The sequence below is a fragment of the Pseudophryne corroboree genome, chromosome 3 (genome assembly GCF_028390025.1).
Source record: "Pseudophryne corroboree isolate aPseCor3 chromosome 3, aPseCor3.hap2, whole genome shotgun sequence".
Classification (NCBI taxonomy): Eukaryota; Metazoa; Chordata; class Amphibia; order Anura; family Myobatrachidae; genus Pseudophryne; species Pseudophryne corroboree.
Genome location: NC_086446.1, coordinates 246,686,425 through 246,701,276, shown reverse-complemented (window position 1 = coordinate 246,701,276; position 14,852 = coordinate 246,686,425).

Genomic DNA, 14,852 nt, shown 5'->3' with positions numbered 1-14,852 from the left:
CATGTAAAATCCAAAAAACAAAAGTTCAGTTAAATGACCCAAAAATCAAAATTAAAAGCGTCTGATGAGAAGCGTAAACTTGCCAATATGCCATTTACGACACGGAGTGGCAAGGAACGGCTGAGGCCTTGGCCTATGTTCATGGCTAGTGGTTCAGATTCACATGAGGATGGAAGCACTCATCTTCCCACTAGAAAACTGCAGTGCCACTCCTAGATGGGCCAGGTGTTTGTGTCGGCCACTTGGGTCGCTTAGCTTAGTCACACAGCGACCTGATTGCACCTCTTTTTTTCTTTGCATCATGTGCTGTTTGGGGACTATTTTATTGAAGTGCCATCCTGTCTGACACTGCAGTGCCACTCCTAGATGGGCCAGGTGTTTGTGTCGGCCACTTGTGTCGCTTAGCTTAGTCACACAGCGACCTTGGTGCGCCTCTTTTTTTCTTTGCATCATGTGCTGTTTGGGGACAATTTTTTTGAAGTGCCATCCTGTCTGACACTGCAGTGCCACTCCTAGATGGGCCAGGTGTTTGTGTCGGCCACTTGTGTCGCTTAGCTTAGTCACACAGCGACCTTGGTGCGTCTCTTTTTTTCTTTGCATCATGTGCTGTTTGGGGACTATTTTATTGAAGTGCCATCCTGTCTGACACTGCAGTGCCACTCCTAGATGGGCCAGGTGTTTGTGTCGGCCACTTGTGTCGCTTAGCTTAGTCACACAGCGACCTTGGTGCGTCTCTTTTTTTCTTTGCATCATGTGCTGTTTGGGGACTATTTTATTGAAGTGCCATCCTGTCTGACACTGCAGTGCCACTCCTAGATGGGCCAGGTGTTTGTGTCGGCCACTTGGGTCGCTTAGCTTAGTCACACAGCGACCTTGGTGCGTCTCTTTTTTTCTTTGCATCATGTGCTGTTTGGGGACTATTTTTTTGAAGTGCCATCCTGTCTGACACTGCAGTGCCACTCCTAGATGGGCCAGGTGTTTGTGTCGGCCACTTGTGTCGCTTAGCTTAGTCACACAGCGACCTTGGTGCGCCTCTTTTTTTCTTTGCATCATGTGCTGTTTGGGGACAATTTTTTTGAAGTGCCATCCTGTCTGACACTGCAGTGCCACTCCTAGATGGGCCAGGTGTTTGTGTCGGCCACTTGTGTCGCTTAGCTTAGTCACACAGCGACCTTGGTGCGTCTTTTTTTCTTTGCATCATGTGCTGTTTGGGGACTATTTTTTTGAAGTGCCATCCTGCCTGACACTGCAGTGCCACTCCTAGATGGGCCAGGTGTTTGTGTCGGCCACTTGTGTCGCTTAGCTTAGCCATCCAGCGACCTCGGTGCAAATTTTAGGACTAAAAATAATATTGTGAGGTGTTCAGAATAGACTGAAAATGAGTGTAAATTATGGTTATTGAGGTTAATAATACTATGGGATCAAAATGACCCCCAAATTCTATGATTTAAGCTGTTTTTGAGGGTTTTTTGTAAAAAAACCACCCGAATCCAAAACACACCCGAATTCGACAAAAAATTTTCAGGGAGGTTTTGGCAAAACGCGTCCGAATCCAAAACACGGCCGCGGAAGCGAATCCAAAACCAAAACACAAAACCCGAAAAATTTCCGGTGCACATCTCTAATAAAATCCCACTTTTTTTCAACAGACAGAAGTCCATAAAACATCACCTGTTGGAGCATTTGAGTATTGGGGGATTAGAAGGCAAATGGGCTCCTCCATCATAGGGATGGATGTGCTGAAGATAGCAGGAGACCCAAATCATAACTCAACAGTGGAGGTCTTGACAACAGGATAAAGGAATTGCCTTGGCAAAATGGGATGTGTCCGCACCTCCTAGGTGGACATTCTTAAAAAAAAAACCCATAAAAAAATAAAACATAATATATATATATATATATATATATATATACAATTACATACACACACACACATACACTTGTAGATCACGACACCCCCGTTGCCTTAACAGGCTGTCTTTCTCCCATGCCATCCACTGGGAATAATAGACCCCTTGATACAAACGGCATGAATGATTTCAAAGGTAACATTTCGGGGATGTGCTCCCCTTCTTCAGACCAAACAGTTTCTGTTCTCTTAAAATAACAGTGAATAGTAATGTTTTTTTTATTAATTCAGATGTTTTACGCTATATATTAATTTTATGAATCCATATGTAGTGATAATGACATTATGTTCCCGCCATCAGGGTCATCACAATAATATACTTATATATTTTTTAAAGTGTTACGACACCACTTTTCATACACTTGCACACATTTACATAGACTGTGCTGGGTTTTTAAATGGTTTTAATGTTGCCAGTCTTCATTTCATAAGTGACCTGTGAAAAGGCTACATTCTTCATGTCACAAGCATAACACATTTTGTTGTAGTATATTGTTATTGTGTCACTGTACGGTTTTTACACACACATTGTTTTGTTTGCAGCGTTGCCAAGAACACGCAGCCAGAATCCGGAATGTCCCTTCCGCCGGCTGTGAGAAGCCGGAAGTGTGGAGTCGGAGCTGCGGGTGGCGTGACTGAGGTCAACGCCAGTGGGGGAGGTCTGAGGGTAAGTTATAGGCATTTATTGCACTTGTTGTTCACCTCTTGTTTGGTCTGAAGAAGGGGAGCACGTCCCCGAAACATTACCTTTGAAATACACGTTTTGTTGGATAATAAGCATACACAGTATTATTTTTTTTACAGCACACTGTGGAGACACCTGCAACGCTTTCCACCCCGCTGCTAATCATGAAAACTCCTGGCACTCTCCTCCCAAAAGCGGGATGGTCAGGAGGTATGGCAGAAAATCAGCAGGAATGTGGTGTGTCAGGCTTTGCCAGGGGCGGATTGGCCCACCAGGACACCATGACAGATTCCGATGGGCGGTTCCATATCCCCCTCAGCCAGGCTGATTCACACTCAGGCTGGGCTGGCTCACACTGCTTCCAGTACTTGTGGTTCATTGGAATGCAATCCGGAAGTTAGGCTAGCGGGCACTTCCAGGTGCCGCTAGCTGTGAAAAGTGGCAAAGCTTTTCTACCAATGGGGGACCTTGAGAAAGTTAACCAGCCCAGCAGCATCCTCTCCCTGGCCCCAGCCAAAGGTCTTTTCAACGAGCCCAGCCCAGGAGCAGCAGCAAAGCGATGGTCAGAGCCGGGTTCACTATACCCGCTGCCACCCCAGCTCCTGCACTCTCACTGAACTTGCCAGAGCGGCGAATGAGCACTGAAGGGGCCCCGGCAGAGAGGTTCTTTTTAATTACATTATTTGCATTATCATGATGGTGTAAGGGTTAGGGCGTCCCCGGTCACAGTGTATGGTTTGGGGACTGGACAGGAGCAGGATGTACTATGTTCTCAGGATGCCAGCTGACCAGGCAGCACTCACAGGCAGCCCTGGGACAATCTCTAATGCAACGTCCTTCAGCCCTATAGCTGCCCAATGTCTGTCCATGATGATGGGCCTATTTATGCAGTGTCTATGAATGTAATGCGGTGCCTACGTATGTAATGCGGTGGCTATGTATGTAATGTGGTGCTAGTCATATAATGCGGTGCTATACGTGTAGTGCGGTGCTATACATGTAATATTGTGCTGTTCGTGTTATGTGGCGCTATTTGTGTAATGTAGCGCTATACGTTTAGTGCTATACATGTAATGCGGTGCTATACGTGTAATGTGGTGCTATATGTGTAATGCAGTGCTATTTGTATAATGTGGTCCTATTCATGTAATAATATGGTGGCTGTAAACGTCGGTTTACTTACAGGACTAAAAAGCTTATACTTTAAACACACTTGATACACTTTAATATAGAGCCGCTGCGACCGATGTAATTAACCTTTCACCCTTATATTGTTCACAAACCTTACATACACAAGATTGTACAGTGTACGCACTCTGCGTACGTACGCTGAAAGGGCTTAGTGACTACACAGTTTGCGTACACAGGCCTATACGCTGTTAGCACAATGCAGCAGCCTGAGTGGCTGTAAATACACTTTAAACCTTAGCAAGGAAATGGGACACGACACCAATTGTAATTCAAAACTAGGTTGGGGTCTAACCCACCAATGGTTCTTTACTTGCAGGGGGTTACAATATAAACAATACAATACAATACAATACAATACAATAGAAGAATGGCTACAATCAATGGTACATACGTGTTTGGTTTCGCCTGCGCTTCCCAGTCTGGTCCTCAGTCATCAAGGTAGATGACCTTCAGAGTCTGTGTCTGGCCGGGCATGCAGCTGACTCTTTTATACAATATTCCAAAACCTAACACAATGGATACTGTAATCTCTTTGTCCATTGGACACAGGGATGGTCAATTACAGTACAGGAGAGGTCATAGGTTGGTTTGAATAGGTGGGCGATGTCTGTTCCAGGTGCACTTGTAGGTGGTATCCTCTGGGTTCCCGCCGCATACCAAATGTACAGTAAACACAGTTAATATTTATATTCTGCTCCTGCGCATAACTATTCGCAGGAGCGTGCAATCATCTGCAAACCAACACCGGAATATTGCCCTTAATATACCTTACAGCTGGATACCAAACACCACCTTATAACCTTATTCTGTCCCCTCCTATCCTGTAAAGGTGAATCCCTTTGTTCTGATACCATTTAAACTATTGTAACTTGCTGGTGTGATGCAGGGAGACTATGTGTACATTGTGCACTATTTGGATTAAATATGTAATGTGTTTTTATGGCTTTTCCATGCAACTACAAACACTACCGTATATACTCATACCACGCTCTAATACGCAGGACTGCGGGAGCAACCAGACGCAAATTGCGAATATGTGCACGCACGGCAGAATAAGTACGCGCACGGTGGCCATCTGTGTGTAGTTTGTACGTGATGTGTGTACTGCAATATTTTTCGACTTTGACAGTCCACCCTTTGGCAGTCACCAAATAACTGCCACTACCTAATCAATAAATAGAAAAATATCTATACAATATATACAGAAGCTTGGATGATCAGGGGAGAGTTGTACGTGGGAAATGTATGACCTAGTGGGATAGTAAGAAGCATGTATGTATGAATCCATGTCTGAGGGGCAAGTATCATCGTGCCGTATATGTTCTAAATAAGCTTCGAGGTATTGCGAAGTATACATTAAATCCTTCTCATCCCATTTTAAGGGTCTGTAAATGGGCCAACAAACACTACCGAGCTCTTTTCGGCTTCTTGATCCAACAAATGGGGTGCACATTTAGTTGATAATACATGGAGGGGGAACATATGTGAGTGCTAGTATATGTGGATATCACCTGTCGACTAAGTGTGCCAGTAACTGGAGGTTGCAGAGATGAAGATAAGACACATATATAAAAATACAATCACATAAACATTTTGGGTAGGGCTGACGTCTTTTCCGGTTGGATGTATCTGGGCAGAGGGGGAGACAAAGAAAAACGGGTGAAAGAAACAGGCCATGAAATTCATTTGCAATCCTTATCATAACGCTGTCTCTATGGATGGATCATAAATTAAATCTGCTGCTGTAACAGCGCCCTCGCTCCTTAGACTCATCAAATGTGTGCCGTGCTTGCGACGCGTTAGAATTTGAACACACCTAAATATCAAACCAATAATTATGATGACTCCCAGGATACAAAGGAGAAACTTCCCCACACTCATAATGACATTTTGAGCCCACTCTCCTAAACCTGAGAACCATTTGCGTGGGTTCAACCATGAGACCCAGCCGGTCAGTTCATTACTCACAGTCGCTAAGGTAAGGTTGTGCTTCCTCCTGAACTCCCACTTCAACTGCAAGATCTCATCCATCTTCTGATCGATGATCTACGTGGGGTCGTCAGCGCTGTTTGTAATATACGTACAGCACTTCACACCATATTGAGTTGCCAGAGTAATACAGTACCCACCTGTCACGGCTGTGACGTAATTAAGGACCATCCTGTGCGGATCAGTTACTTCTTGTAGGCTTGTAACTCCCTTCCCGTATACCTGAAGGTGTCATCATACATCTCAGTGATATTATCTATCAAGTTCGCTAGCGCATGGATATACTTATAATTTATAGTTCATCTGGCAGTACGGGTGATGTCTAATGCGAGACGGAACTGAATCCCTGTGGATTCGTAGATCAAATCAGAGGCTGCGTGCTCTGCCCTATCTATGAGGTGTCTCTTGATGTGTTCATAGTGAGTATGAGTATAAGGAGCCTGAGCGCTGCGGTGAACGTCTTTCATTTTATCGTGGGTTATGGTCATGACCTCCGGTAGTACTCTCCCAATATAGCACAATCCCTCGGAGCTCGGGGCAAGCCACTTGTACGCTTTCCTCCCACATATGAAATAGGCATCATCTGGGAGAACATAGGGGACAAAATGTAACATTACCATATTGCAAACTTTCCAAGTAAAGAAACCAATCCCTAGTTCTCCCATCTGCTCAGTACAAGTATCGGGCTGGATGATATGGGCACAATACCCTGACTATACTTTTCCAACCCACATGGTCTTGCTTCCACGGGTATACCTATACCGAAAATACCTCCCACTGTTGGCTATTTGGCGTACAAGTTCAGAGTCTATGGGTATCCTATCAGCTCTGTGTGAAAAGGTAATTGTCTGGTTATTCCATGTCACTTCCCAATTTCCTGGTTTTCGGTAATTGGAAATATTAGAACACAAAAAGGACCTGTCTACATGATATTGGTGGAGCTTCAAACTAGGGGGCCTAGAGATATTGAATTTCTTGTCCACCGGTCTCCCACCCCGTAATTCGAGTACCTCATCTATTGCTAAAGGGTATGGTACTAATCCTGGCTTACTCTGACCTTGAGGTACCTGTGAGCACACCCAGCATTCTGTCTGGTTTAAGACCTTACCCACTAGTGAGTGGTAATCACTCAACGGATGGCGGTCCATGTCGATATTAAGGTTGGACTGACATCTCTGGATGCACCCATCCTCGACTATATTCTCACAATTCCTACAAATACAATATTCATCAGACAATAACCCTTCACAGTGCCTCTGAGCTCCATGACTACCAGAGCGCTTACTGATACCAGCCTTTACTCGAGTGATGTGCTGCTCCTGAGATCCTACAAATTCGTACTCACCATCAGAACCCAATCCAGATCCCTGCTCGATCTCTCTGGGACCCTCACCAAAGCAAATTGTCCTGATCAAAAACAGAATTACTAGTAGAACCCGAAACGCAGTCTCTTGTGATAGATCCATTTCGTTAGGGGAAAGAAGCAAAATAAGAAGGAGAAAAGAAAGGAAAATGCAGGTGAAGGTGAAAAAAGAAAATGGTGTGACAATCGTCCCAGATCTTGTTGCTCTCCATGCTCAGATGCCTTTCAACAGTCCTGCCTCTCAACTTTCCCGGAACAAACACTCCAGTGATACGAGGTTCTCCACACCCTGCTCTTTGTCACGAGTTCTCTCCGGGTCAGCGACCTTCTTGCAGTGGGACGAGTGGACCCAAGTCTCTCTTTCAGCGACCTTTAGTGCTGTTGTGCTGGTTAACAAGATTTGGTATGGTCCTTCCCACCTGTCTATGAGGCAACCTGTGGACACGACCTCACTTATCCCTGCGCTAGGAGGCCTTGCTATAACCCTTAGTGGTTGCGCCGTGCCCACCTGAGTATCCTGTATGGTGGCTGCTAGAGAGAGTGACGATATCGTGCTGGGATCATCTTCCTGCTCACAATCCTGGGGAAAATTTAAAACGGGATACAGCTGGCAAGGGTTAGCGTTAGTACATTTATCAATTACTTCCTATCCTGTACCAATGCACCATTGCTTGTAACCACTTTCTTCCCATCAATATATGGTAATGGTGGTGCGGTCGCCATTGTTTTCCCGCTAGGTTTGGAACCTGCTGCGCGAGCTAATTCCCTTTGCACATCCCCCTCTTGTTGCCATAGATTTAAACAATCTGTATGTCTAATCCTTTGTTTTCTGGATTTTATCAGACATATCCTTATCCTTAAGTTCTGCAGTACCTCTGGCTCAAAGCTGCCCATCCTAGGGTATGATACCCTATCTTTGTCAGTCATACGTACCCACTCATTGCATAAAACCTCCGTGTGTGAACCATATTTTTCACACATGATAAACCTTGCTGACCCTTTTGGTCTTTCTTCTTCAGCCTGAACCCTGCACAAACGTCTCTCACTTGAGCAACTGGCTCCCATATTTGTGGGTCTTTTTAATAACTAAAAAAAATTCCCACAATCACCAAAATACTCAATGTAAGTAGACGGTGGAAGTATCTCCGAGCACTTTCCACTCGCTCTCGCCCACACTGGCCAGTACTACGATACACTGTTGATAGCGGATTGCAATGTACCCAACTTAGGGCTCCTATCAGACCTTACAGCACCGTAATTTCTTTCGGTGGAGGTTCTGTTGGAATATTTTCCTGAGAGAGGCAGCGAAAAATTCCTTTTCAGTATCTTTCTACTGGAATTTTTTGTAGGGTGAAAAACAGAGAAATGAGATAACTATCCTTCACCCTTTCCAGTGGAAGCCCACCAGGGAGATTTCCCGACGTTATCAAAGAAAAACCCCTTTGTCTATATAATCACGTCTGCGTATGCTTTTCCACAGCGCATATGACACAATGGTATCACGTTGTGCTGTGTAGAAAACACGGACATGTGATGCAATCACACAGCCTATAGATACTAGTTATCTATATGCCCTATGATTGCTGTAGACCACCTGAAACACCTAGAGATCACCTAGTTGTATGGGACACCTAGACCACTTCAGATCACCTAGACCACCTAGTTCTAATCACGCAAGGTAGCGAACCCTACGCCACCGGGCCTCTACCAACCCAGTGTTACCACTCCAGCACCTAGACCACCTAGTTCCCGGGTTCAGCTCCACTCACTCCGCTTTCACTCACTCAAATACGCTTTGTTTTTCTGTATAGAAAATTTTTAACTCGTTCTGATCAGCAGCTTTTCCCTCAGAGGCAATACAGTTTAAACAAAATTCTTATACTAATCTGCTTTTGAAACCGGATAGTTATGTGCTATTGTATTAAATGTCTACTATCCCACCTTAATTGAACAAATATCGTGAGGTTTTATTACGCGCACACAACCCTACGCAAGCTTGCGTAATTATGCAACCATGCATACCCCTATGCCACGTGTGCGACCTTGCGCCACGTGCACTTTTTTTTGTACGCTGTCTTCACGTTCCGTACCACATGTACCAATGTGCGTATGCAATAAAACAAATCACACAACTCTATAAATGTGAGCAATACTAAGTTACTAACTACTATTGCCCACTAGACACAACTTGTTCTGTGTAACCCTTTATGCAGACCTGTGTTTGTGTCTTTACACTTACTTCCTTAAATACTGTTATTTCAAATTTAACTATATAGCAACAAATGTATCCGATTTAACACAGATCTAAACAAATATAGCAATCTAAATCTTGCTGCAACAATATGAGAGGGTTTGCAAGTATCGGTGCCCTTTGTGTACGCTTTTGGCGCCAAAATAAAATTCACCGATTTTTAAATAGCTTTCCCCCCCCCCCTGTTTTACGGGTTCTATCAGCACCTCTGCAGACCCGACAGAGTAGACGCAATCTAACAGCACACAAATAGGGTTTTCAGCACATCCACCGACCAGGAAAAGGTTACGTAGGATAACTTACCACCCTTTGCTGATAGATTAAAGTCTGCTATGACTTGTTAGGCTGTGAGCATGTGAAAACCGGATCCAAGCCCCCAATTGTAAACGTCGGTTTACTTACAGTACTAAAAAGCTTATACTTTAAACACACTTGATTCACTTTAATATTGAGCCGCTGTGGCCGCTGTAATTAACCTTTCACCCTTATATTGTTCACAAACCTTACGTACACAAGATCGTACAGTGTACGCACTCTGCATATGTATGCCGAAAGGGCGTAGTGACTACACAGTTTGCGTACACAGGCCTATATGCTGTTAGCACAATGCAGCATCCCGAGTGGCTGTAAATACACTTTAAACCTTAGCAAGGAAATGGGACACGACACCAATTGTAATTCAAAACTAGGTTGGGGTCTAACCCACCAACGGTTCTTTACTTGCAGGGGGTTACAATATAAACAATACAATACAATAGAAAAATGGCTACAATCAATGGTACATACGTGTTTGGTTTCGCCTGCGCTTCCCAGTCTGGTCCTCAGTCATCAAGGTAGATGAACTTCAGAGTCTGTGTTTGGCCGGGCATGCAGCTGACTCTTTTATACAATATTCCAAACCCTAACACAATGGATACTGTAATCTCTTTGTCCATTGGACACAGGGATGGTCATTTACAGTACAGGAGAGGTCATAGGTTGGTTTGAATAGGTGGGTGATGTCTGTTCCAGGTGCACTTGTAGGTGGTCTCCTCTGGGTTCCCGCCGCATACCAAATGTACAGTAAACACAGTTAATATTTATATTCTGCTCCTGCGCATAACTATGAGCAGGAGCGTGCGATCTTCTGCAAACCAACACCGGAATATTGCCCTTAAAATACCCTACAGCTGGATACCAAACACCATCTTATAACCTTGTTCTGTCCCCTCCTATCCTGCAAAGGTGAATCCCTTTGTTCTGATACCATTTAAACTATTGTAACTTGCTGGTGTGATGCAGGGAGACTATGGGGTAAATTTACTAAGAATCGTATTTTCCCGTTTGAGGTCAAAGTTCAATCACGAATGACATCGAAAGTGTAAATATGCAACTTTTTGAATTGATTACGACTAATTTACTAAGCTGCCGTATTCTGCATTTTCGGGTTTTCCGATGTCGATGTCATTCGTTTTTTTTGGCAGTGTTTTACGTGAGTGACTTGTAAAACACTGCCGACTTTTATACAATGAATCTCGGCCGGATCTGAGAGATCCGTGCTGGGCTTCATTGTGCACCTTGTAAAAAATAAAAATAAAGTTTAAATGTAAAAAAAAAAAATTGCGTGGGGTCCCCCCTCCTAAGGCAAACCAGCCTCGGGCTCTTTGAGCCGATCCTGGTTGCAGAAATATGGGGAAAAAATGGACAGGGGATCCCCCATATTTAAGCAACCAGCATCGGGCTCTGCGCCTGGTCCTGGTTCCAAAAATACGGGGGACAAAAAGAGTAGGGGTCCCCCGTATTTATGAAACCAAGGGCCAATCAAGGGGTCCCACCCCCAGCCACCCAAGGGCCAGGGGTGAAGCCCGAGGCTGTCCCCCCCATCCAATGGGCTGCGGATGGGGGGCTGATAGCCTTTGTTCAAAGTGAATGATATTGTTTTTAGTAGCAGTACTACAAGGCCCAGCAAGCCTCCCCGCAAGCTGGTACTTGGAGAACCACAAGTACCAGCATGCGGCGGAAAAATGGGCCCGCTGGTACCTGTAGTACTACTACTAAAAAAATACCCCAATAAAGACAACACACACACACCTTGAAAGTATAACTTTAATACATCCATCCACACCTCCATATACACATACTTACCTTATGTTCCCACGCAGGTCGGTCCTCTTCTCCAGTAGAATCCATGGTGCACCTGTAGAAAAAATTATACTCACATAATCCATGGTTGAAGGCTCCTCTGCTTGTAATCCTTTTGTAATCCACGTACTTGAAAAAATAAAAAAACGGATACCCGACCTCGCACTGAAAGGGGACCCATGTTTTCACATGGGTCCCCTTTCCCCGAATGCCAGAAACCCACTCTGACTGATGTCTAAGTGGGTTTCTTCAGCCAATCAGGGAGCGCCACGTTGTGGCACCCTCCTGATCGGCTGTGTGCTCCTGTACTGTCTGACAGGCGGCACACGGCAGTGTTACAATGTAGCGCCTATGCGCTCCATTGTAACCAATGGTGGGAACTTTCAGGTCAGCGGTTGACCGAAAGTGACCTCACTGCTGACCTGAAAGTTCCCACCATTGGTTACAATGGAGCGCATAGGCGCTACATTGTAACACTGCCGTGTGCCGCCTGTCAGACAGTACAGGAGCACACAGCCGATCAGGAGGGTGCCACAACTTGGCGCTCCCTGATTGGCTGAAGAAACCCACTTAGACATCAGTCAGAGTGGGTTTCTGGCATTCGGGGAAAGGGGACCCATGTGAAAACATGGGTCCCCTTTCAGTGCGAGGTCGGGTATCCGTTTTTTTATTTTTTCAAGTACGTGGATTACAAAAGGATTACAAGCAGAGGAGCCTTCAACCATGGATTATGTGAGTATAATTTTTTCTACAGGTGCACCATGGATTCTACTGGAGAAGAGGACCGACCTGCGTGGGAACATAAGGTAAGTATGTGTATATGGAGGTGTGGATGGATGTATTACAGTTATACTTTCAAGGTGTGTGTGTGTTGTCTATATTGGGGTCTTTTTTTAGTAGTAGTACTACAGGTACCAGCGGGCCCATTTTTCCGCCGCATGCTGGTACTTGTGGTTCTCCAAGTACCAGCTTGCGGGGGAGGCTTGCTGGGCCTTGTAGTACTGCTACTAAAAACAATATCATTCACTTTGAACAAAGGCTATCAGCCCCCCATCCGCAGCCCATTGGATGGGGGGGACAGCCTCGGGCTTCACCCCTGGCCCTTGGGTGGCTGGGGGGGGGACACCCCTTGATTGAAGGGGTCCCCACTCCCCCAGGGTACCCCGGCCAGGGGTGACTAGTTGGATATTTGATGCCACGGCCGCAAGGCACTGTATAAAAGTGACCCCCGGCTGTGGCATTATCTGTCCAGCTAGTGGAGCCCGGTGCTGGTTTCAAAAATACGGGGGACCCCTACTCTTTTTGTCCCCCGTATTTTTGGAACCAGGACCAGGCGCAGAGCCCGATGCTGGTTGCTTAAATATGGGGGAACCCCTGTCCATTTTTCCCCCATATTTCTGCAACCAGGATCGGCTCAAAGAGCCCGAGGCTGGTTTGCCTTAGGAGGGGGGACCCCACGCAATTTTTTTTAAAAAAATTTATAACATTCCCCCCCCCTTCCCACTGAAAAACATGCACGGATCTCATGGATCCGTGCATGCCTAAACAAACACGGGATAAAAAAGCAGGTCTGTTTTTTTTTAGCACTTTTTCACGATTTGTATTTTAGCACGGCAGTGTTTGGCTATTGTCGGCAGTGTTTGTGTTTTGCACTTTTTAGTAAATGACCGATTTCTACCAAATTGCATGCGTATTTGACCGATGGTGTATTGATTCGTGATTTTTTTCCTAGGACTTCCAAAATATTACGAATGCCCTCATCACTGCCGTGATTTTTGCTTAGTAAATTACCGAGATGACACTTTGAAGAAAAAACGGCATCTCGGTCAAAATCGGGACCTTAGTAAATATACCCCTATGTGTACATTATGCACTATTTGGATTAAATATGTAATGTGTTTTTATGGCTTTTCCATGCGACTACAAACACTACCGTAAATACTCATACCATGCTCTAATACGCAGGACCGCGGGAGCGACCATATATGCAAATTGCGAATATGTGCATGCACGGCAGAATAAGTACGCGCACGGAGGCCATCTGTGTGTAGTTTGTACGTGATGTGTGTACTGCAATATTTTTCGACTTCGACATGGCTATGTATGTAATATGGTGGCTATTTGTGTAATCAGGTGTGGAATGGCCACTGGGACAGATTCTGCTGCGCTGGTCCCCTGTGTCTGTGTTTCACTACTTGTGTGTGCTCCCTCCCTGTACTGTGCTGTACATAATGTGTGCTCCCTCCCTGTACTGTGCTGTATGTAGTGTGTGCTCCCTCCCTGTACTGTGCTGTATGTAGTGTGTGTGCTCCCTTCCTGTACTGTGCTGTATGTAGTGTGTGCTCCTCCTCCCTGTACTGTATGTAGTGTGTGCTCCTTCCCTATACTGTGCTGTATGTAGTGTGTGCTTCCCCTCCCTGTACTGTGCTGTATGTAGTGTGTGCTCCTCCTCCCTGTACTGTGCTGTACATAATGTGTGCTCCCTCCCTGTACTGTGCTGTATGCAATGTGTGCTCCTCCTCCCTGTACTGTGCTGTACATAATGTGTGCTCCCTCCCTGTACTGTGCTGTATGTAGTGTGAGTGCTCCCTTCCTGTGTGTGCTCCTCCTCCCTGTACTGTGCTGTATGTAGTGTGTGCTCCTCCTCCCTGTACTGTGCTGTACATAATGTGTGCTCCCTCCCTATACTGTGCTGTATGTAGTGTATGCTCCTCCTCCCTGTACTGTGCTGTATGTAGTGTGTGCTCCCTCCCTGTACTGTGCTGTATGTAGTGTGTGCTCCTCCTCCCTGTACTGTGCTGTACATAATGTGTGCTCCCTCCCTGTACTGTGCTGTATGTAGTGTGAGTGCTCCCTTCCTGTGTGTGCTCCTCCTCCCTGTACTTTGAAACAAATAAGGTTAAAAAAAGGGGGTTTGTAGAATGAAAAATTAATAAAATCAGAAGTAGATTAAAGGCATGACTGCAGTGTCGGTAGACACCGAAAGTGGGCATATCAGTCCTTGTATGTTCAGACGTACAGATGTGCATCAGGGAAGGGTATTGTAGCAGCATATGCATAAAGGGGGTCATTCCGAGTTGATCGCTCACTGGCGATTTTCGCAGCGCTGCGATCAGGTAAACAAATGGCAAAACTGCGCATGCGTATGCGCCGCAATGCGCACTTGCGTCATACGGGTACAAAGAGCATCGTTGTTGTGCATTGCTTTTAGCGACGAATCCATTCGCACAGCCGATTGCAAGGAGATTGACAGGAAGAGGGCGTTTGTGGGTGGCAACTGACCGTTTTCTGGGAGTGTTTGGGAAAACGCAGGCGTGTCCAGGCGTTTGCAGGGCGGGTATCT